Here is a 24,432-nt window from a genome sequence, read left to right on the forward strand (position 1 = left end):
TTCTAAATATACATCACCTAAGAAACTGGGATGTCTGTGCTATTCTATCATTATTATTGTAAACTGTGTTTTAATAATAAAGTTACTATATCTAATGTAGAAAGAGGAAATTGTTCCTAAAATCAAGTTTGGGGTCATGGAAGGCCTGATCATGAGATTTGCAACTGAAGATCTTTCTCCGTTTTTGGTTTCGTCTTAATGGTGGAAAAGCTGGTGTCAACATCAAGAGATTCTGTGATTTGTTTAGCATCAACAACAGATCTTGAATAAACATAACCACTGGCTTTCTTCAGAGATTTTTTTAATTCCTTTGATGCTTTCAAGAGCATTATGCACATTGAGTTTGGTTCTCACATCATTAGTCTTGTATCATTAATTTTAGTTAATATAGCATCTAAGTTTAGTACTGAGTATATAAGTTCATATTTTCAGAAGCATAGCTTTGGCTTGCATTCTAAAGTCCTTATCAATAAAATCAACAGTTTTTAAATAAGTATTACATACTTTTTTTTAAAGTTTATTTTTATATTTTTATCCTCACCTGAGGATCTTTTTTCATTGACTTTTAGATAGAGTGGAAGGGATGGAGGGAGGGAGGGAGAGAGAGAGAGAAAGAGAGAGAGAGAGAGAGAGAGAGATGGATGTAGAGAGCCCAACCAGGGCCAGGGATCGAACCTGCAACCAGGTATGTGCCCTTGACTGGAATCAAACCTGCAACCCTTCCATCCAAGGGCCATCACTCTAACTGCTGAGACAAAGTGGCTGGGCTATATAGTACGCTTTTACCTCAACAATTCCATTGTGCCTTTGAAAATGGCTGCAAATTTAGGTTTGGTAAATGTTTTTTATTGCAGTTCTATATTTCATGTCACTGTAAAGGTCTTGGGCAAAGTTTTAAAAACTCAAAATGTCAGAGATTTTTGCTACAGCATTCACTACCAAGTGAACTGAGAATAAGAAATAGAGAATGTATTTTAGAAAGAAATATGAAAATTTTTCAGAAATTTAGAAGACAGAGGACAGTTACCACGGAGCTTTTCAAAGAACTCTGTGCAGTTATCCCATCCCCAACACAATTTTTATGCTCTGTGTGTGTGTGTGGAGAGTGGTGTGTGTATGTGTGAAGTGTGTATGTGGAGAGTGGTGTGTGTGTGTGGAGTGTGAATGTGGAGAGTGGTGTGTGTGTGTGGAGAGTGGTGTGTGTGTGTGTGGAGAGTGGTGTGTGTGTGTGGAGTGCGTATGTGGAGAGTGGTGTGTGTGTGTGGAGAGTAGTGTGTGTGTGTGTGGAGAGTGGTGTGTGTGTGTGGAGTGTGTGTGTGGAAAGTGGTGTGTGTGTGTGGAGAGTGGTGTGTGTGTGTGGAGAGTGGTGTGTGTGTGTGTGTGTGGAGTGTGTATGTGGAGAGTGGTGTGTGTGTGTGGAGAGTGGTGTGTGTGTGTGGAGAGTGGTGTGTGTGTGTGTGTGTGGAGAGTGGTGTGTGTGTGTGGAGAGTGGTGTGTGTGTGTGTGTGTGGAGTGTGTATGTGGAGAGTGGTGTGTGTGTGTGGAGAGTGGTGTGTGTGTGTGTGTGTGGAGTGTGTATGTGGAGAGTGGTGTGTGTGTGTGGAGAGTGGTGTGTGTGTGTGTGGAGAGTGGGGTGTGCGTGGAGAGTGGTGTGTGTGTGTGTGGAGTGTGTGTGTGGAAAGTGGTGTGTGTGTGTGGAGAGTGGTGTGTGTGTGTGGAGAGTGGTGTGTGTGTGTGTGGAGAGTGGGGTGTGCGTGGAGAGTGGGGTGTACGTGGAGAGTGGGGTGTGTGTGGAGTGTGGGTTGTGTGTGTGGAGAGTGGGGTGTATGTGGAGAGTGGGGTGTATGTGGAGAGTGGGGTATGTGTGGAGTGTGGGGTGTGTATGTGGAGAGTGGTGTGTGTGTGTGGAGAGTGGTATGTGTGTGTGTGCGGAGAGTGGTGTGTGTGTGGAGAGTGGTGTGTGTGTATGGAGAGTGGTGTGTGTGTGTGTGGCGTGTGTATGTGGAGAGTGGTGTGTGTGTGTGCAGAGTGGTGTATGTGTGTGGAGAGTGGTGTGTGTGTATGGAGAGTGGTGTGTATGTGTGTGGCGCGTGTATGTGGAGAGTGATGTGTGTGTGTGCAGAGTGGTGTATGTGTGTGGAGAGTGGTGTGTGTGGTGGGGTGGGGGTTGGAGTGTGGTGTGTGTGTGGTGGGGTGGGGGTGGGGAGTGTGGTGTGTGTGTGGTGGGGTGGGGGTGGGGAGTGTGGTGTGTGTGTGGTGGGGTGGGGGTGGGGAGTGTGGTGTGTGTGTGGTGGGGTGGGGGTGGGGAGTGTGGTGGGGTGTGGTGGGGTGGGGGTGGGGAGTGTGGTGTGTGTGTGGTGTGGTGGGGGTGGGGAGTGTGGTGTATGTGTGGTGGGGTGGGGGTGGGGAGTGTGGTGGGGTGTGGTGGGGTGGGGGTGGGGAGTGTGGCGTGTGTGTGGTGGGTTGGGGGTGGGGAGTGTGGTGTGTGAGTGGTGGGGTGGGGGTGGGGAGTGTGGTGTGTGTGTGGTGGGGTGGGGGTGGGAGTGGTGTGTGTGGTGGGGTGGGGGTGGGGAGTGTGGTGTGTGTGTGGTGGGGTGTGGTGGGGTGTGGTGGGGGTGGGGAGTGTGGTGGGGTGTGGTGGGGTGGGGTGGGAGTGTACCGAGCAGGGTGCAGGAGGAACAGCATTCGATGTCCCTGTGTCCCTGGGCCTCTGCCGAAGGCTGGGAGACCCACTCGGGCTGGGGGCTACTGCTGAAGGCGGAGCCGTTGCCGGGGGAGTAGGGCTAATCCGCTGCCCTGGAGATAGGGAGAAGGTCCTGGGTCATCCAGCTGGTCCAGTGTGACCACGGGGTCCTCCCGTGGAGGAGCGGGAAGCAGGGGTCAGTGTGAGCAACATGGCACTGTGAGCAGGATTCGACTGCCCGGTGACCTTCCAGGTGGAGGAAGGGGCCTCCGTCCAGAGAGGGGACGGATCTGGAAGCAGTCAGAAGACAGACTCTCCCCGGAACCCCAGGAAGGACTGCGATCCAGCCAACACCTCGATTTTAGTCCAGCGAGACCCATTTTGGACTTCTGACCTCCCGAACTTCGGTTCCAGGTAATGTCTTATGTTGTCCGTGCCGTTTTAAGCCACTCGCTGTGGTGATCTGTCAGGGCGGCGGCAGGACTGAAATCCGAGTTTCGGCTCAGTGCCACTCGCGGGTCTAGAGTCAGCCTCCCGCATTCTGAGGCTCGGACGCAGGTGCCCACGAAGAGCAATGTAGCTGGGAGAAGTCTTGCAGTCAGTGCAGTGCTGGTGAATGTTCAGCAATCAGCAAGCCGGGAAAAGTAAGGCACTGACTGACAGCACTTGCCAGTCTCCAAGTTGTAAGTCATCTTGCCATTGCTCACTTCAACCTATAAGCATCTTGTTACTGGATTCAGATTTGGGAAGAGATGCAGAATCAGCCACCCTTGTGTAGCCTTCTCCTTACACAGATCGGTGGAGGCAAGTAACCTTAAAAGCATAGATAATAGTAAGATGTAATGACGGTAGCCAGGAGTTTTGAGTATTACCTTTATTTTCAATACACTGATTTGTAAGTTTATGTGACTTAAGTTTGAATAAGGGCTATATTCAACAAATATCTTAGACAATTCTTGAACATTGAACAATTGGGTGTCACAAGCCCATTCCAGCCAGGTCTGGTACACCCCTGCGTCCCATACTCGTCTCTCACCACTAGAGGGCGCGCTTCTGCATGCACCCTGGGCTCCTGCCACACAAATGAGCCAGAGCCCGCCTTGCTTGTCCGGGCCACACTGGGATCCAATTCTTCTGGTCGTCACTGCAAGGTTTTCTGCAGGTGTAGGCAGCTTCTTTGGTTGGGAGAGGGACTGTCTCTGAGGACAAAGTAGATGTAAGGGGAATTGGGGGGTTCAGGATTCTCAGCTTCATCCAGGTCTGTGCAAACAGCCCCCTCTCAGAGTCCCACTCATTTCCCACCAGAGCTTTACCTTAGTGCAGTGGTTCCCCAACTGTAGCCTGCATCAGGATCACCCGGAGAACTGGACAGAACTCGGGTGCTGGGCCCCATCCCGGGGTCTGGTGCAGCAGAGAATTTGCATTTCTAACAAGTCCCAGCTGACACTGTTGCTGCTGGTGTGGGAGCTGCACTTTGAAACTGTCTTATTCTGAGAGACCTGGTGGGTTTGTGTTGCAATTCTGCAACCCTAGGTATTGGGCTTGGCTCCCAGCCACCTCTACCTGGGATTACAGGAAATACCGGATTCCTTCCAGGCCGCCCTAGAAGCTGCTGACTTTCCAGTTCTGTTCTCGTTGGACATTCATGGTCTTCGATAGCTCCTCTTCCTTCTGCACTCTCTCTAGTTCCACTATTTCAGTTAACCTTTGAAGGGTAATGAATCGCCCAAAACAGAACGGCTCAAGAAGACAATCATTTTCTTTGCTCACAATTCTTTTCAGGTCTGGGCAGCTCAACTGGCCCTGCATGGTCTAGAAGGTCATGTCTGGGGTTTCAGCTGGGATGATGGAGATGCCTGGGCTGGCTGGGGCTCCCTTCACATGGTCTCATTCTCCAGGAGGCTGGCCCAGGTGTTGTCACATGGTGGCCCAAGGGCTGCCAAAAGCAGCGAGATAAGGCAAACCCCAAATGCACAAGCATGTCTGCAGCTTCTGTTTGTCACATTTGTTAATGTCCCAATGGCCTAAGAAATAGGTGGCTAAGGCTAGAGTCAGGGCAGAGATGCTCTCTGCCTCTTGAGGGGAAACACTGCAAATTACAGTCAACCTTTGAACAATGCCAGGGTGAGGGGCGCTGATTCCTGACCCCCGATAGGTGAAAACCTGAATATAACTTTTGACTCCCCCAGAACTTAACTACTAATAGCCTACTGTTGCCTGCATCAGAATCCTTACTGACAACATAAATAGTCGATAAGCACATATTTTGTATGTTTTATGTATTACACACTATATTCTTACAATAAAGTAAGTTAGAGAAAAGAAAATATTGAGAAAATCTAGAAGAAAATACATTTATAGGACTGCACTGTTTATTGAAAAAAATTTATAAGTGGCCCCACTTTAAATCAGTGTTGTTCAAGAGTCGACCATATTGTGTCTACTCTTTCCATTTTTCCTGAGATATAATTTACATTTTATATACATTTAAGGTGTACAACTTAATGATTGCTATAATAAGTTATCATCCATCGCCTCGCATAGTTACAGTTTTTTTCCTTTTGATAAAAACTTTAAAGATCTGTTTCTTAGCAATTCTCAAATATACAATACGGCCCGGCCAGTGTGGCTCAGTGGTTGAGTGTTGACCTGTGCACCAAGCAGTCGTTGGTTCGATTCCCAGATTGTGGACCAAATTCCCAGTGGGGGGCATGTAGGAGATGACCAATCAATGTTCTCTCTCATCAATGTCTCTATCCTTCTCCTTCTCCCTTCCTCTCTCTCTAAAATCAATAAAGAAAAAAAATAAATAAAAAATATATACAATGCAGTGTTGTCAACCACAGTCACCATGCTGGGCATGAGGTCTCCAGACTGTACCTTTTGGCCATTTTCACTCAAACTCCACCCCACTGGTAACTACAAATCTGATCTCTGTTTCTGTGAGTTCATCTTTTTTGGTTCCACAGATAAGGTCATACAATATTTCTCTTTGTCTGACTTATTTTACCAAATAGAATGCACTTGAAGTCCATCCATGTTGTCACAAATGGCAGGATTTCCTTCCTTTTTATGCCTGGACAGTATTCCTGTGCCTTTGGTGGTGGTGGTGGTCTGCCACCATCATTACCTTTCCTGTGGCCAGAAGGACCACAGCCACTTGGCTTCCCGATGTCTTGTGCTCACCTGTGCCCCAGTCCCTGTGACTGCTGGTGAGTGGTTCAGGTGATCACAACCGCACTGTGCAGCATGACTTTCCTGTGTTCCATTTCCCTCAACAAGGAGTTCATCCTTGCAGTCCTCAGACAGGAGCAAAACATTCCGACGACTGCATTTTGAGGCTGTTTCCAAGGGCGACTTTCTAACCATCACTGTCTCAGGGTCCTGGCAGGCCAAGTATGACATACTCAAGCTGGAGGCTGTGAGGAGAGTTCACTAAGGGGGTTATTTACAGGGTGTGGGCAGAATTATAGTAAACTGGTCATGGTCAGTACAGTCTCCTGGAGTCAGCCCTCGCATGGTGCTGTTACATCCTAAACCTGAAGGGACAAGGGGAGGAATTCGGAGAGGGTGGCTGTATGGCGAGGTTCCCTGGTGGCAGATGAAACCTTCTAGAGATACAGCAAGCTCCCGAAGACCCAGCGGGAGGGGTCCTGGACCTCTCTCTTCTCCTGCCCTCTGATCTCCCGCATTGTCCCCCTTGGCCAATCCCAACCCATAGCAGGAGAGAGAGGGACCATCGATACGTTCCCTACAGGCCAACCTCTCAAGGCGTAGAGCAAGGAGGTTGCAGGGCACATCAGTGACCTGAGCAGGGGTGGCCAGTCTGTCCATGCCTGGGTTAGATGATATCATATTCCTTGTGATAATAATGTATAATTGTTACCCTTTCCAATCCATAGGCCCTATTTCCATGCCTGAGTTCTTCAAAGATGCGCAGCAAAAATTAATCAATAAAAAAAAAAAAAGAGGCGCAGCAACACCAAAGAGGTTGGTGGTGTTCTCATTTCATAGCCAAGGCAACAGGGTAAGTAAGTTGCTGGGCATCGCAGAACTTTGAAGGCACACAGCTGGTTAGTGCTCTTTGGTGGCATTGCAAATGATCTATCCAGTGGAGGCTACAGTATAAGCAGACTCTTCACATTGTAACTAGTGTCTGTGTTACTTTGTTAGGACTGTGGCAACAGAGTCCCGCAGTGCAGACTGCGTGGTTTAGAACAACAGCAAGTTATTGTCTCCCAGGTCTGGAGGAAGAGCAGGGTGGTTTCTTCCTGAAAGAGGATCTGTTCCCTCCCTCCCTCCCTCCTGGTGGTTTGCTGGACATCCTGGGCATTTCTTGGCTTGTAACGCGTTACCCTGGCCTCTGCCTTCATCTTCACATGGTATTCTCCCTGTGTGCACGTCAGCCTGTGTCCAAACTGCCCCGGTTACAGGGACACCAGTTCTGTCAGGTTAGGGTTCACCCTAATGACCTCATATTAACTTGATCATCTACAAAGATGCTATTTCCATTTAGGTGACAGTCACAGGTACTGGGGGCTAGGACTTCAGCATTTTTGTTGAGGACACAATTCAACTTATAACAATGCCCTGTTACCAGACATATCAACTATGTTTATTGAGGGTCTACCCCCATACAGAGAGAGGGTCCATTTACAGGACAGGGAAGAGTTTAGTAACATTTGAGTACTATGCTTTGGCTGTATTATGCTCTCTGAAAACTGCTCCAAGAATGTTGTAATAACTACCAACCAAAATACGTATGCTATGAGCTAGAAGAAGAGCTTCCCTAATTGTACCAGGTGAATTAAAAACCCAAACAACAAATAGAAAGATAGCGGCAGGTTATGCTGCCATTAGGGAGAACTCGGGTGTTCTGCTTTACTTTTACGGGTTCTGAACGGCAGGTGGCACTGTTGCCCTGCTCCGTGAAGGTTCATTCTGCATAAAAAGCCTTGGGAAGAAGAAACAGCCATACATCAGTGGGAAAATGCATCCAAGGCTCCAGAGACTGGGTCTCTGCAACTGCTCACCCTTGTCTTGTTCACTCACCTCCGCGATGCATTTGGGTACTTGTCCATGGAAAAGATGTAGACCCTGTGGGTCTTTCTCTAGGACTGTGCTCAGCCTCTGCCTTTGTGGGTGGGTGCTGGCTCAGGGGCCCCCAGGCGGTACACCGTGTGCTTGGGAGGTGCGGGACCGGGCCTAGGCAGTTCAAGCCTGTGTGTGCCATGTCCCGTCCCTGCTTCTGCCCGGCTGAGTTCCTCTGACAGGCCGTTGGGATTATCATCTGTGAGGATGCTTTGAAGCACAGGAGGGCCTGTCATGAACCTTAGTTCCCATCTTCTCCTTTTGTTAGAGCAAAAGGGTTTATTTTATTTTATTTTATTTTGTTTTCAATTACAGTTGACATACAATATTATATTGGTTTTAGGTATGTAGCATAATAATGAGACATTGATAGAACTTATGACGTGATTACCCCAATAAGTCTAGTACCTGCCTGCCACCATACATAGTTATTACAGTATTATTGACTCGATTCCCCAGGCTGTACTTCATATCCCCATGACTTTTTTTCTAACTGGCAAATTGTACGTCTTAATCCGCAAAGGGATTTATTTAAAATTCCTCCCTGGATCTCCACTTCAAGATTGAATTTAATATTTTGAAAGAGGGCAAAGTGCAGCACAATGGGGATGAGGAGGAGGGTGGGGACTCCTATTCAGACGCTGGTTCCCACTGTCCACAGGCAAGGAGCCCACTTGGTGACCAGGTCGCTCAAGGACACTCCTTTTCCCTGGCTTGTAAGATACCAGATGGCAGTGAGGCGAGTTCCTGAAGGTGGTGGCTCAGATAATAAAGCTCTTCCTTTCTTTTCTACCTAGTTAAACATTTTTAAAAGTGCATGGCCCCACAGGAAGCCTGCAGAAGGAACTCCCCACTGTGGGAAGGAGGTGGGGCAGGGGTGAAGAGGAAATCTATCTGCTTGGGCAAGCTGCAGGGGCCAGGAGGCCCCCGGCCTGGGCAGCTGGTCCTGGGAGGGGAGCCGAGGAAGGGCCGAGGGAAGGGAAGCAGAGGTCAGGGCGCGTGCGGCCACCTGTTTCAGATGTGGCCGAGGTTGATGCAGTGGCAGCCTCTCTGTGGGGTCCTGTGGGCATGGAAGTCCCTTTCATGGACTTCCAACACAAAGGAGGGGTCAGGATGACTGTAACCATGTATGGTGGGGAGAGGGGTTCTGGGACAGCCCTGATCCCCATTACTCAGATGGATATCAGTATTGGTATAATTTGCTCAGCTTTATATTTCTTTACCTGTATCGTTTCCCCCATTTTGGAAGGGCAATGTGGTAAATGTGTAATGTAATGTGCTTTGATTTTTATTCCTGTGTAAGAGTTTTCAAACAGTTACATCACTGAAATACTTCTTATCAAACTATCCATCCTGATTTTTAGCTGGGGTTAGAGCTGGGCTTGGGGCGACAGTTTAGGAGGCTTTCAGACCAATCAGAGGTAAGTTCCTTGGAGCAGGGGTCATGTTTTCTTATCGTCACTTGACCAATATAGTTCATGTTATTAAAGGTGATTTTTTTTCCCTTTCTTCCTCCACGTAGTGGGAGAGGCAAACCAGTAATTATGATGACTCTCAGCATTTATAGTGAGGGTCTGCATCACAAGTTGGCCTTGAGGGAGGGGAGCCCAGCTTCAGGGACACGGGCCTGGGGAAGGGCTGAGCGGCTGAGAGGGAGAGAGGCGGGTGTCTCAGTTTCCCCGCAGCCTGCGGGCGGCCCGGGAGGAGGGGCTGCGAGTGCGATTGGCCAGTGCCCTGGAAAGACAGGCTTATACTCCAATCCTAGCACCCCTGTTGTAGCCTGAGCGGTGAGGGCCATTGCCTACTGTTGAGCGGGTAACCCCTTGGCAGGGCAGGGGGCGTATGGGAAGGGACTGTGAGGATAACTCGAGGGAGGGGACGGCACTGGAGACGGTAGACAGGAGATGAGAACCCGTCAGGACCTGCGCGTGGCAGAGCATGGGGAAAGGAAGTGGGCTGTCGCCCAGGCTCTCAAGGTGGGTGGGGAAGACCGAGCACTGAGCACCCGAGGCCAGTGAGCTGCCCGGGTGGTGCCTCGAGGGGCTTTCTGAGCACAGGGCCCCTCAGGGGAGGGATCGGGCTGTAGGCCGCGCACACAGGTGAGGGGAGGGCTGGAGAAGGGACTCCACACAGGCCAGGTTGGGATAGATGGGAGGTGCAGGCGACAAAGCCAGGCCTGTTCGGAGCAGGTGGCGGAGGGCTCGGGCCCAGTGGAATCTCTTAAGCTACATGTTTCCCTGGCCAGGCGTGCTCCCCTAGGCCTGGGGGTGCCCTTCCTGCTGCCACGAGCTGGCTCCCCTGAGCCGTTCACTCTGCTTTTTCCAGAGGCTGTTGGAATTTAGAGAGTGTCCTGTGAATGTGAGCGACTCTGTCGTGTAATCCTCTGGTTCCTATTGAGTCAGACTCTGAGGATGGGACCTAGCAATCCATTGGACATGGGAAGAGGGAGAGAATCGTCCCTAGTTGAGAACCACTGACTTAACTCAAAGGAATAAATCTCTGATGGTGGCATTTCAGGTATCGGTAAAGGTACTGGGAACAAAAAGACCCTCTCGAATAATACCCATAAGCGACTTTCTACATTTCCTTCTTTTAACTGGAGAAAAAGTGAGCACATTCTGTCTGTACACCTCATCCTCACATAGAATAAAAATCTGTTAAAAATGTAACATTGGTGACTACTTCTTTCTAAGATGAGTTTTTTCTTCCAGGTGTCAGGATGAGCATGACTGGTTTTGTCCTTTCTCCTCAGTGTGAGGTGTAGAGTTAAACACACTCTTTCTTGAGAAAAAACAGTTTTTCTTTTTCTTTTCAATCCTCACCCTAGGACATTTTTTTCCATATTTTGTTCAGATAGAGTGGGAGGGAGGGAGAGAGAGAGAAACATCACATCGATGTGAAAGGGACACATTGAGTGGTTGCCACCCGCACGACCCAACCGGGGCCGGGGACAAACTGCATCCGAGGTACATGCCCCTAGCGAGAACCGAACCTGGGCCAATCTGGACCGCAGGTCGACGCTCTAACCGCTGAGCCAAACCGGCCAGAGCAACAGTTCTTCTTTACAAAAGGCAAAAGGAGCGATGCCCTCTCCCAGTTCCTGAGCCTGCGGACCGCAGATGTTTCTCTCCTGTTACCAGGAGCTCCCCCGTGTGGTAGCTTCTGAGATTTCCTGGGTGCTCTGGCCTTGGCTCTGCTCTCCATGTATTCCGGATGTGAATTTCAGGTATAAGGAGGCAGGCCCAGTGAGAGGGATTCACTGGGTAACAGACCTGACAATAGCAAAGTGTTACCCCTCCTGGTTCAAGTTGACTCTTTAACTGTCTTATTTCTTGTCCAGAAAAAACTAGTAATGGGGCAATGAGAGGAACCGAAACAGGCTCACTGGGGTAGGTATTAGAGGGGACCCCCCCTCCTCAGGTGACTGACCTCCTTTCTCCTTCCTGCCCTCTTTCCCCTGCGTGCAGAGCTTTCCCAGCACTTTCTGGAACCTATTCCCCAGGACGCCCGGTGTTCTGCACACAAATACATTAGTGAAAAGATGGGGTTCCTGGCTGTGGGCTTCTCAGGGCCTTTACAACGCAAGTGGACGTGGTGAAGGTCCAAAGCAATAGCTGCAGCGTGCAGACTTTTCCTAGCTCATGAACACAGAACCTCACTTACAAGGGCTATATACCAGACGGGTGTTCTGCAGACCACACCCTGAAGAAACCATCTAATCGTAGCTGGCAAGGAGCTGGTGATGACCAGCAGTAGCAGTGAAGGAGAGGGGGCTCTGAAGGTGGGGAATGTGGCTCCTGTGGCCTCATTGCTGAGCAAATGGACAAATCTCCCCTCTTCCTACTAGCCTGAATCTTTAACTCTTTGGTCCCGAATATTTCTGTTCATTTCTGGTTTCCCGGGGCGGGGGGGGGGGGGGGCGTTAAATGGACACAAGCATATTAAACGCAGCACCAGGAATCTTGGTAGCTGCTTCTTGCGTAAATCTGTGCCCTATCTATAAGCCTTGATGTCGTTCTGCATTCCTAAAGTGACACTGAACCAGCCTGGAGCAGAGTCCCTACTGCCTGGAGGGAGGGACGTGGGGAGGAAGCTTTTCTGGGGAAACAATACTCTGTTCTACATGGTCCATGGAAAGAAAATGCCTAGCCCAGCTCTCAGAAACACCCCGAGTAAACCTGAGTTGACCTGATAATACACTGACGGTGCAGACCTGGCAGTTAATGGACAAAGGGAGGTCCTCTTCTATTTTTTGAAAGCCCTACTCAAGTATCTATTCCCAGTGAAGGGGGCATAAAAGATCCAGCTTAAAACCGTCATGATGTTGGCTTCTCAAGGGCCTGAGGATTGGCAGCAGGAGGGGCAGACTGGCCATTGACCGAGTGGCACAGAGCACAGACGGCAGCCCTTGCATGGGCTCAGACGGAAGTCCGGCTCCCTCCGAGGCCACCCCCTCGCTTCCCCGGCCCTCCCTGGCCTGTCCCGCTCCCCTTGGCCCAGCACTGCCAAATCTTAGCAAACAGAAATAACCACGCCCAGTTCGATTTCAAGTCTGGGTCACCAACAAGTAAGTAACTGTTTAGTGTAAGTGTGTCCCATGAAATAGTTGAGCCACGCTTGCCCTGAAGTTATTTGTTGCTCACCTGAAATTAAAATTGCCCGGGGTGTCCTGTATCTTATCTGGCAGCCCTCGCTGCACCCCTCCCCCTGAGAGCAAGCCTGCAATAAATCCTTTGAAGAGGAGTTCCTGTCTCAGGCTCTGTTTCGGGAAACCTAAGAACACGTGGGGTGAACGTTAAGAAAGGAACAGACGCAGGTTCAGCCGCTCATGGGGCCTTTGTTCAAAGCTAGTGCGTGGCCTGTAACAGCTTCTCAGGCAAGGACTGTGGGAGGAGCGGCGGGTTTCCACGGAGAGCGCAATGGCTACTGGGTCTCCCCAGAGCAGGATTCAGCTTCCTGGGTCCGACCTAATTAGGCACAACATCTTGGCGGGGACAGATGTCGACAGATTTTACTGTACTTAAACGATACTTCCTTCCCAGCCCTCGAGGATTACAGGCACTGGACTGCTAACCTTACCTCACTGACCTGAGTCCCAACAGCAACAATTTAGCTTCATTTCCTCATCTTTCAACACAATAATCCTTTGGTTTTATGTGGCTGCGTTCATCGGAGGAGCACCCCAGCTTTCTAAATCCATGTGTGAAGTTGACTGAGAACTATGCTAGGTGACTGGCCCTATAAAACCAACTCATGTTCGAGCCTTAGTATTTTAAAAAATAATTAATCGCAGTGCACTATTTTCTGGCATATCTGATGATTTCAAATGATCAAATAAACCTAGCAGTCTTGTTAAAATGCAGGTTCTGACTCCGTCGATCTGTGGTGGGACCCGAGATTCTGCATTTCTGACAGCTCTCAGGTAATGCCAGATATCGATGTATTGTCCTCTTTCTACAGAGGAAACCCCAGCCAGGTGGGTGCGCAGGTGGCTAAGGGCCCAGCTGGGATCTGAACCCACGTGGTCTAGCCCGTGTGCTCTACCACTAACTCTGTGACTGGAGAAGCTGATTAAGAGGCTGGGTGGACTGCACTGGTACATGGATGAATTCCCAGGACACTGGGCAGGAGACTTGCAGAAACCCATAGCAGTGGTCAGGTCACCAGGGTTCAAGTTCAGCTACTACCTCTCTCTGTGTGAGCTTAGATGTCAACTTGTTTCTGTCACTGTGAGATGCCCCCCCGCCTCCCGAGAGCTATGGGAGGCCCGAGCTTAATGCATGTAAGTGTTTCGCACTGAGCAGTGGAGTGAACGCCTGATGCCCGGCACTGTCATCAGCACTCTAGCCTCAGGGAGCTGTCCCCGTGCCAGCAGGGCAGTGGCCGGGGCACAGGGCAGACAGCGGACCTGGGCCAGGCCCAGAGCGGAAGGGACACGCTCCTTTGCTCTCACTGTGCTCTCACTCACCAACTCACAGCAGCCTCTGTGTGTCTCGGGTGGAACTTACAAGATGACGTCTGGTCCTGCGGCTTCCAGTCTGTGGGCGCGCTGCAGCTGGCGCCCTGAAAGCGGGAGAAAGGCTTCTGATGGGAGGCGCGTTCCGCCGCCACGCTCCAGTGTAACAGCAGCAATCCCGGCGCCATGGAGAGGCTCGGCATCCCTGGGAAATGAGCGGGAACATCAAGCCACTGTGGGGGTGATCCGTCAGGGCAGACGCTGTGCCCAGACGATTCAGCCCTGAAGTGCTTTTCGCTCAGCCGAGTGGACAGCTTAATCCCTTCATTACCTGTCTTCACGGCAACTCCCCCGCCATGGCTTTTCTAGACTGTGTCTCCCGGGGCGGGGGGCGGACTGTGCATTGCCATCCAGTTAATTTATCCCGGCAGCAGGGCGTTGCCTGGACCCATCCTGAGCACCGGTCCCCATGGTCTCATCACCTTTGTGGCGCAAACATCAAAGCTCCCAAGGAGAGGCGAGCGCTGTGTACGTGGGAGACTTGCTTTCACTTTTAGCTGCGAGTGGTACATGAAATGACATCTCTGGATTATGATTCTTTAGGATCTGCAACAGGGCGAGGCTTCCTCTCAGTTACGTATGAAATAAGTTGTTACTTGTTAACAGCCAAGGAAACGGTCATTTAAAACAGTTTTCTAGAGGCCCCTTCGGTAACCCTCCTTTCTGGGACGGCGCCATGTGGCGGGACAGCAGCGACTGTTTTCTGCAGCTGTGCAGTCAGGAGGCAGGGAGCAGCCAGCGTGGCTCTCGAGCACTTGACATGTGGCCTGTGTGACCAAGGACAGAATTTTACATTTTAGTTCATTCCAATTAAAATTATGTTGAGCCCTGGCCGGTTTGGCTCAGCAGTTAGAGCATCAACCCGCAGACCAGAGAGACCCGGTTCTGTTCCCACTAAGGGCACGACCTGGGTTTGTCCCCAGCTCCGGTTGGGGTTGTGTGGGTGGCAACCACTGGATGTGCCTCTCTCACATCGACGTTTCTCTTTCTTTCTTCCTCTCTCTCTCCCTCCCACTCTATCTGAAGATAAATGCAAAAATGTCCTCAGGTGAGGATTATAAAAACAAAACAAAACATGTTTGGAGAGCGATGATAGCTAGTGGCTACTGTCTTGCACAGGGCAGTTCCAGAGAGAAAGAACTTTGCGCGTCAAGGTCTCTGGAGGCCCTCGGGAGCGTGGGGGTATCAGGAGAGTCTGAGGTCAGCGCTCAACACCCAGTATACTGGCGGCCAGCAAGCGGTGTCCTGCGTGCCCACGTGACCCTGAGAGGTTTCTCTTCGAGGATGGTAACGTAGTGAATAAAATGTCTTTTACTCGCCTCTCAGAAGAGTCAGTTGTTGTAGTTCGGAGGCTATCAATGAACAAGGCTGCACGTTGTAACACTGCACTGTGAGGTGACTATTCGGGGAAGGCCGAGAGGGTTCTTGGCCTGGGCAGGTGGATTCCTCCATCCGGTGGGTACCGTGTTTTTCCTTTCTGTTCCCTGCATCTGCCTTATCCCCATTTCCCAGGGAAGCGTAGGGTTCAGTCCTACCCCGGCAATCAGGGGATTGCTTATTTCCTGGTGGAAATGTAACACTGAAGTAATAGAGGTGACTCATAGTCCTCTTGGGCTTGAAGAAATGTCTTTATTTTCTTTAAAGCAAATTACCGAGCTGGTCAGGAGTTGAATCCTGGATATTTTGGTGAGTAATCCGAGAGCGTCTCTCGGGTGCCACACTCAGCCCTTCCCCTCTGAGATCCTGCCACTCCCGGAGTGAGCACCAGGGCAGTGGGGTGCAGCTACAGGAGCAGGACACCAGGGACAGTGGGGTGCAGCTACAGGAGCAGGGCACCAGGGACAGTGGGGTGCAGCTACAGGAGCTGGGCACCAGGGACAGTGGGGTGCAGCTACAGGAGCAGGGCACCAGGGACAGTGGGGTGCAGCTACAGGAGCAGGGCACCAGGGACAGTGGGGTGCAGCTACAGGAGCAGGACACCAGGGACAGTGGGGTGCAGCTACAGGAGCTGGGCACCATGGACAGCGGGGTGCAGCCAAGAGCTGGGCACCAGGGACAGTGGGGTGCAGCTACAAGAGCAGGGCACCAGGGGCAGTGGGGTGCAGCTACAGGAGCAGGGCACCAGGGGCAGTGGGGTGCAGCTACAGGAGCAGGGCACCAGGGACAGTGGGGTGCAGCTACAGGAGCAGGGCACCAGGGACAGTGGGGTGCAGCTACAGGAGCAGGGCACCAGGGACAGTGGGGTGCAGCTACAGGAGCAGGACACCAGGGACAGTGGGGTGCAGCTACAGGAGCTGGGCACCATGGACAGCGGGGTGCAGCCAAGAGCTGGGCACCAGGGACAGTGGGGTGCAGCTACAAGAGCAGGGCACCAGAGGCAGTGGGGTGCAGCTACAGGAGCAGGGCACCAGGGGCAGTGGGGTGCAGCTACAGGAGCAGGGCACCAGGGACAGTGGGGTGCAGCTACAGGAGCAGGGCACCAGGGACAGTGGGGTGCAGCTACAGGAGCTGGGCACCACGGACAGCGGGGTGCAGCCAAGAGCTGGGCACCAGGGGCAGTGGGGTGCAGCTACAAGAGCAGGGCACCAGGGACAGTGGGGTGCAGCTACAGGAGCAGGGCACCAGGGGCAGTGGGGTGCAGCTACAGGAGCAGGACACCAGGGACAGTGGGGTGCAGCTACAGGAGCAGGGCACCAGGGACAGTGGGGTGCAGCTACAGGAGCAGGGCACCAGGGACAGTGGGGTGCAGCTACAGGAGCTGGGCACCACGGACAGCGGGGTGCAGCCAAGAGCTGGGCACCAGGGGCAGTGGGGTGCAGCCAAGAGCTGGGCAAGGAACTGGAGCTGCAAAGGGGCCATCACAGAGTTCCCTTTCCGCTCAGGGTGACCCCTCAGTGAGCTCCAGTGTAGTGAAACAACAGAATGTAAGTGAAATGTTCTCTCTGCCCCTGGTGAGGGAACATAATGTCCTGACCTCCGTCTTAGACTTGGGGAGGGAAAAACTTCAGTGAACACAACCCAAACTAGCCACGTTCTCTGTGCCCCGCAGCTGCAGTGCTGGCCCAGACCAGCGGCTTTCACCCAGTGATGCCCTAGGAATGTGTCAAACATGCACCACCTGGTACCTGGGCAGGCACCGCCCTCTTCTCCCTCGATGTCAAATTAGAAAATGACAACAGCCCACACAACAATAGCTGTCCAGTGTGAATGAATCAAAATTATCCCTATTTTTTTTTTTTTTTTTTTGCAGATTAACAAAAATATATTTTTTGGCATGCCACAGAATTTCAGTAATTAGTTTCTGCCTTGAGCAGAAAGAGGGTGGACATCACTGGCCTAGACCAAGCGCTGAGCACTTACCCACTTCATGTCTACATTTCGGGAGCAGGAGCATTCTCAGTTGAGAGAGGAGGATCAGAGGTCAAGGTTAACCAGGTCCCCCCGATGGCCGAGCCGAGGTTCCCAGGCCAGGCCTCCCTGGCTTTCGGTCGCCATGGCCTCCAAGCTGAAGGCTCCTCAGCTCTGAGCAGCGGGAAGTGGCCATAAGACCGTGTTAAAGACAAGCGCTCAGAATACCCTGTGAGAACACTGCGGTTAGAACAGGCAGACAGTGTTTAATAACTGGAGGAATGGCTTCCTATCTCTGCGTGGTAGGCGTATGTGAGCACAGGCGTTTTAGCTGCAAGTCTCAGCGCCAGGATGTGGAAATCTCCATGGTCTCTCCCCATCGCCTGCGATAGCCCAAGACAGCCAGACTCCTCCAATAAGGCCGCGACTGCCCGCCTCTCAGCTTTGGAGAACAGCGCGTCGTCCAGCAAATGGCAGCTGACCGTGACCACATTCAGGTCTCACCAGTTCGGTGCCACAACAGGGACCTGTCTGGGCCTGTGTCTCACATCCTCCCCCCAGCTCCCATCCCAGACCCCCCGGCAGCTTCAGCCCCTGAGTCCTGCCGATTGAAATTAGAGCTCTGGGCTCAGATGGGCAGCCAGGACCCCAGTGGGCTGGGAAGGCGGCCTCTGGGCTTTTCCTATAGTTTGGATATCAAGGCGGTGGGGGTGGGGGGTTCTGCCCGCTTCTCCCAGGATTGGTAGCTTATTCATGGGAAATCGCAGGTCTAAGTAGGAAACCTGCTGAGAGAAAGCAGAAAAGAACAAAGGAAGATTAAAGATGGTTTTCTTTGAGTAATCCCCCTCCTCGCTTTACGCTTTGTAGGCTACACGTTGGATTATACTGGAAGCATTTAAAAAGATTTAACTCTTGTTAATGTGCCACAAAGCTATATAAATAAAATTTTGCCCAGACTTGGGGTTTTCAAGGGGCAAATGCAAGTAAGGATCTATTTTGTTCAGAAGCCAAAAAATCCATGCTTTAAATAAGTAAAATTCTAATAGATATTTGCATAGTACTCGTCAATATACAAAGTACTGCTCCATGCATGATTTCATTATCAGTATTGGTGGGTGGGTGGGATTATTATCAGTCCAGGCTAGAAGGTCATGGAATTTGGAATCCAAAAGACCCAGGTTCAGATTCCACCTGTAGGATAATCTGTGTGACCTTGAACAAGACACTTAGCCTTTCTCAATCAGTCTCCTCAGCAGTTCGATGACATTTGTCAAGGCTGGTTGCTGCCAACATGTACAGCAGCAGCATCCAAGAGAATCTGGAGGGAAAAAGAGTGGGGAGCAATCAGGGATCAGGAACAAAAATTTAGGTCAAGTTCAGACTTGGCAAGAAGGATCAAAGAGGAACGCTAATCCTGTAGTCTGTGTCGAACACAAAAGCAAGTAGCTGACTGTGGCAGACACACCCTAAGGTGACCTCCGAAGAGTCATACCTTTGTATATCCCCTCCTCCTGAGTGCTGGGGGAACTGTGACTTCCAACCAATAGAAGATGGCAAGGGTACTGATGTCACTCCTTGGCTAGGTAACTCATCAGACTGGAGAGGGAGTCTCTCTTGGGAGCTTGGAAAAAGTAAGGTGACATGGCCGCCAGGCAGCAAACTGTGGGGGACCTCTAAGAGCTGAACCCACCCCCGAAGCAAAAAGTCAGAGCCCCGAGTTCTCAAAAGTGGAGTCTTCTCTGGTCGAGTCTCCAGATGAGAACCCAGACCAGCTGACAGCGTGATTGTAGCCTCTGAGACCCCAAGTGGAAGACCTAGGCAACCTGTGCTCAGACTCAGGACCGTCGGAAACGGGGAGATGATAAATGACGTTGTATAAGCCACTAAGCTTGTGGTAATTTGTTATGTAGCAACAGAGCACACCGAGGTTTGGAGGAGACTCCCATCAGCTGCCTGAATGCAGAACGTGAGACCCAGCTATTCAAGGCCCATGTGGAGGGCAGCCTAGGAGCCCAGCCTGGTCACCCCCTTTGCAAGAGAGCAACTGGAGCCTCCATCCTTGCCTCCAGGCAGATGTGACTCTGAAAATCACACTGTTTAAAAGGCAGTTGCTGCTGATATCCTGACCACCACCTACCCACTGGCTGAGAGATGGTCAGGTGCCCCTTGGAGCAAACATCACGGAGGCCAGGTCAGGAAGCCACCTCTTGGGGCAGTGGTGGTGATGAAGTGAGTGGATGTAGATGTGCCCCTGCCTTCGAGCCTGGAGGGGCGCAGGCGTACCTGCCTCCAGGCTGCTGGATACTCAGGGACAGAGAAGCCAGGGAGCTGGTCCTGCAAATATGAAAGTTCATTCAAAGGATATGTGACTAGTTGTTTGGCAACCAGGAGAGGTTTCTAATTTAGACTCAGATCTGTAATAGAAGCTCTCTGTCACCTCCTAGGGCACACCTTCACACAGCTATCTGTGGGGTCCCCGCCGAGATGGGGGAGCTGTTGAGCAGAGAAGTGCAGAGCTCTCTAGCCAGGTTCAGGATGTCCAGGTGCTACAGGCAACTCAAAGTTCGCGCTCTGCTGCTGACTGTACTATCTTGTTTGAGCTCATGGCTACATAAGTTTAAGCCGGGTCCCAGCATCTTGCCCAGACAGAAGCCCATCAACAGCAGCAGCCTGAACACAGTGGAGTTTGGGCTTTTCTTTGATAATTCCCAGAGCACTGTAACATCAGCAGCATGGATATTTCCCTTCCTGAGCTATCAGCAGGCCATGCGTAGCCTCCGTAGCAGCCCTTGCTGGCCACACAGGAAGCTGCTCTTACTGGTTTCCCACAGAAACGAACAGCGTTAGAACTGAGGCCTTTGGACTCTAAATAAAACTGATTCTCAAGCTTGAATACACATTAGAACATCCCAGCCATACCTCAAATGAGTAATATCAGACTCTCTGGAAATGCTAATAAGGCATCTGTAATTTTTTAAATTACCCAGGTGATTCCAAGGTACAGCCAAGGATGAGAACCACTGAAGTAAAGGGTCTTTTCTGTATCATCTCTAGCATATAGGCCTGCAATGGGCTGATCCTTGGCCATCATATATATTTGAATATATATGTGTGTGTGTATACGCTCTCTCTCTCTCTTTAAAGATAGATAATCTATACCTATAGATACAAAGATTATATGTCTCCCTTTAAAGTGATTAGGCAATGAATTTAGCGTCCCATAAATTTTTTAGCCATAAAACATAGTCCTTCATTGGTGACCTGTGGGTTTATATACTTACGTCCTGCCTTTGGGGTTGACTCTCAACGTGTGGCCGTAGGGATGGACACTCTCTGGTCGACTCTGGGCAGACTGTTAGCAGTGGAACAGAACTGCACTTCCTCATTGTTCTCCATGTGCCATCGACGCCATCACAGCTCCAGGCTCGAACCCAAGTCCTGCGTGCTGCTCCGGCATGCCTGGGACTCTGGAGCACCCAGCCCACCCCCAGAACCCGGCCACCCGAGAGTCTGCAGGACCTCCGTCCTGGGGATGCGGGGACTAACGCTGTGGGTCCCAGCCCTAACTTTCTGCAGCAAACCACCATCTTAAACCTGAAGAATAAAATCTTCCCCCAGGACCCACAGAGTCATCATCCTTGGGGCTGGGGGTCAGGAAGTAGAATGAACTTTGGAAAAACTCAGAAACCTATCTCTGAAATATTTTAGAATTATGTCATTTCTGTGCTGTCATTGGACTCGACACAGATTCCATGTTGTCTCCTCCCCTCTGCCGGGTTGCAGAGGAAGGCGGATGGTAGCACGTCATCGGAGGTCAACATCCTCGGTGAAAATCCTGAAAATTCTGAGTCCCTTGACTCTTTCTTCTGTTGCCTGTCACCTCTCCCATCCCAAGCCCCCTTCTTCGTCTAGACCGAGAGGAAATGCAGGGATGTGGAGCATGAACTGTGGTTTTTTCAGGAACCAACGAGAAACTGGAAGATGCAACCCTTGATCAGTTGGAAACAGATGGAGAGACCCCTCACCTCCACTCCAAGGGAAAACCCCAATGTGCCCGGTGAACATGCTGCTTAATAACCGACAGTGCGGCAGTTGCAGCGTCACAGATGCCATGAGCCCTCAGGAAGCTGGCCTCGTCCTGGAGAAGGGACAATGGGGCTCGGTCTTTCATCCCAGAACTTCCAGCAACCCCTGAGCCTCAGAAGATAGTTTCCACGTGTCCTGAACCTATGAAAGGTAATCCCACCTAGATGGTGTCTCCCTGAGTATCTGTTTTTATTTGTTCTTGTTTTTGTAGGTAGACTCTTCTTCCATTAGCCAGAAACATACATACATACATATATATACATATATTTAAAGTAGTTACCTCTAAGGATTCATATTATCAATATGTAAGCATTTTATATTAACCAAAATTGGCCTTTATCTTGTGAGCTATGTATTTCTCATATGATATCTAACACCTTAATGAGGTAAGATACCTGGTTTTAGGTAAAAATATATTTTCTTAGAAAGCTGTGCCTTGTGGCACGATGGAGGGGTGGCAGCCCACCCTATGAGGTGTCAGGTGTGGCAGCACCTATAGATGGCAGCAGGCGGTTTTACTTCACTGCCTACTATCAGCTTATTTGTATGTTCAGAGATGGGACTTATTTTCCTCCAAAAGTGAAGTAAGCAGGATCGTTAAAAGCAGACTCTGCAGTTCTTGCTTTGGGCGAGATTCCTTTGTATTGCTCTCCCCACGGAATTCTAGGAGGGTTGGCAGACATTCCAATAGCATGTGGTGTCTCTGGGCACCCATGTCCCCCAAACCACCTTAGAAACAGTAAACAGAGCAGAGGCTGAGAAGGGGTTTAGAAGTTTGAAGAAGGAAGGAGGGAGGAACACAGACTCTTCAGGATTCTTGAACAAATCTAAAGATGAAGAGGGGACAGGGAAAATTACTTTGTAGTCCAGACTGTGGTGGCTAGCCCTATTCTTGCATCCAAAAGGCTTTAATTTTTAAATTTTTTTTTTTCTTTATTGATTTTCGAGAGAGAGGAAAGGAGAGGGAGAGATAGAGACATCAGTGAGAGAGAACATTGACTGGCTGCCTCCTGCACGCCCCCCACTGGGGACCGGGCCCACAACCTGGGCATGTGCCCTGATGGGGAATCAAACCAGTGACCTCTTGGTGCACGGGTCGATGCTCAACCACTGAGTCACACCAGCCGGGCCAAAAGGCTTTTAATAAATTTTTTTCCCCCCTAGAGTAAGGGATTGTGTGGGACAGGTGAGGGTTTCATGCTTTGAGAGAATTTTGTTTTTTTATCCTCACCTGAGGACATTTTTCCATTTTTTTGTTCAGATAGAGTGGAAGGGAAAGAGAGGAAGAAAGAGAGAAACATCAATGTGAAAGGGACACATCGGGTGGCTGTCACCGGCACGACCCAACCAGGGCCAGGGACAAACTGCAACCAAGGTACATGCCCTTAGCGGGAACCGAACCAGGGACTCTCAGGACTGCAGGCCGACCCTCTAACCACTGAGAAAAACCGGCCAGGGCAAGGTAGAAATATTTTTATATTTAGATAACTTTAGACTCGGAAGTGTGCAGAAATGGTATGGAGGGTTGCAATGTAGCCCCCCCCACCCCCATTATAACATCTTACATAACCATAGAATGTTTATGTATACTAAGAAGTCCACCTTGGCATAACGTGTTAAACTACAGACTTTATTTGGACGTCACCACTTTTCCTACTACTGTTCTTTTTTTAAATTCCAGGATCCCATATTTCATTTAGTTGTCAAGTCTCCTAAGCCTTCTCCCTTCAATGACAACCCTCAATCGTCCTTGTCTTTAATGACCTTGAAAGGCTACGACAGAAGTTTGCCCTTCTCAGCACATTGTTATCAGGAGTACCTAATTTTTTAAAATTAATTAATTTATTTTTGTTACAGATGTTTCTCCTTTTCCCCCACTGATTCCCCCTCCCCCCCCCATCCCCAGTTTTGTTGTCCATGTCCATTGTTCATGCGTACATGCATATAAGTTCTGTGGTTTATCTCTCCCCCCCACCCCCTCTTCTGGGGATTGTCAGTCTGTACCCCACTTCACATCTCTGGGACTACCCCATTCCTCAGACTGTTATGTTCATTATATTCCACAAATAAGTGAGATTATATGATACTTGTCTTTCTCTGTTTGGCTTGTTTCGCTTAGGATAATACTTTCCAGGTCCCTCCATGTCGTCTCAAAGGATAAGAGATCTTTCTTTCTTACAGCTGCATAGTACTCCATTGTGTACATGTACCACTGCTTTTTTATCCATTCGTCTACTGATGGACACTTGGGCTGTTTCCAGATCTTAGCTATTGTAAATAGTAAAGAACCCAATTAAAAAATGGGCAGAGGAACTAAATAGACACCTCTCCAAACAGGACATACAAATGACTAAGAGACATATGAAGAAATGCTCAACATCACTAATCATCAGAGAGATGCAAATTAAAACAACAATAAGGTATCACCTCACACCTGTCAGAATGGCCGCCATCAACAAATCATCAAACAACAAGTGTTGGTGAGGGTGTGGAGAAAAGGGGACTCTAGTACACTGCTGGTGGGAATGCAGACTGGTGCAGCCACTATGGAAAACAATATGGTGTTTCCTCAAAAAAAAAATTTAAAATTGAACTTCCATTTGACCCAGTGATCCCACTTCTAGGAATATACCCTAAGAAGCCTGAAACACCAATCAAAAAGAATATACGTAACCCCATGTTCGTAGGGGTACCTAATTTTGATACATGTTACTGTTGATGTTAACCTTGATCTCTTGGCTAAGGTGATGTTTGTCGGGATTCTCCACCATAAACTTAGTGTTTTACCCTTGTAATTGTAAACATTTGAGGAAAGATACTTTGAAATTATGCAAGTCTCCTGTTTCTGCTTAAACTCTTGCCCCCTGATGTTAGCCTCCTTTGGTGGATCTTGCTTTTGGCAATTATTACTGTGATGGTCTAAGGATGATTTTCTACTCCCTTCATTCCTCCTCCATTAGCATTCTTCTGTAAGGAAGACTTCACAACGCTCCCTCATTTACTCAGTTATTTATATCAGTGTGGACTTATGGATATTTGTCTTATTCTTTGGTTATAATCCAATCCTGTTGTTTATATTGTTGCTCAAGGGGTTCGGCCTTTGGGAACACTTTCAGTGACCCTTTGATGTGCCCCCATCCTTTAATGTATCTTTTACTACTTCCTTACTTTCTGGCACCAAAACATATTTCAGGCTCATCTTATAATG

This window comes from Molossus molossus, unplaced genomic scaffold (genome assembly GCF_014108415.1).
Source record: "Molossus molossus isolate mMolMol1 unplaced genomic scaffold, mMolMol1.p scaffold_m16_p_7, whole genome shotgun sequence".
Classification (NCBI taxonomy): Eukaryota; Metazoa; Chordata; class Mammalia; order Chiroptera; family Molossidae; genus Molossus; species Molossus molossus.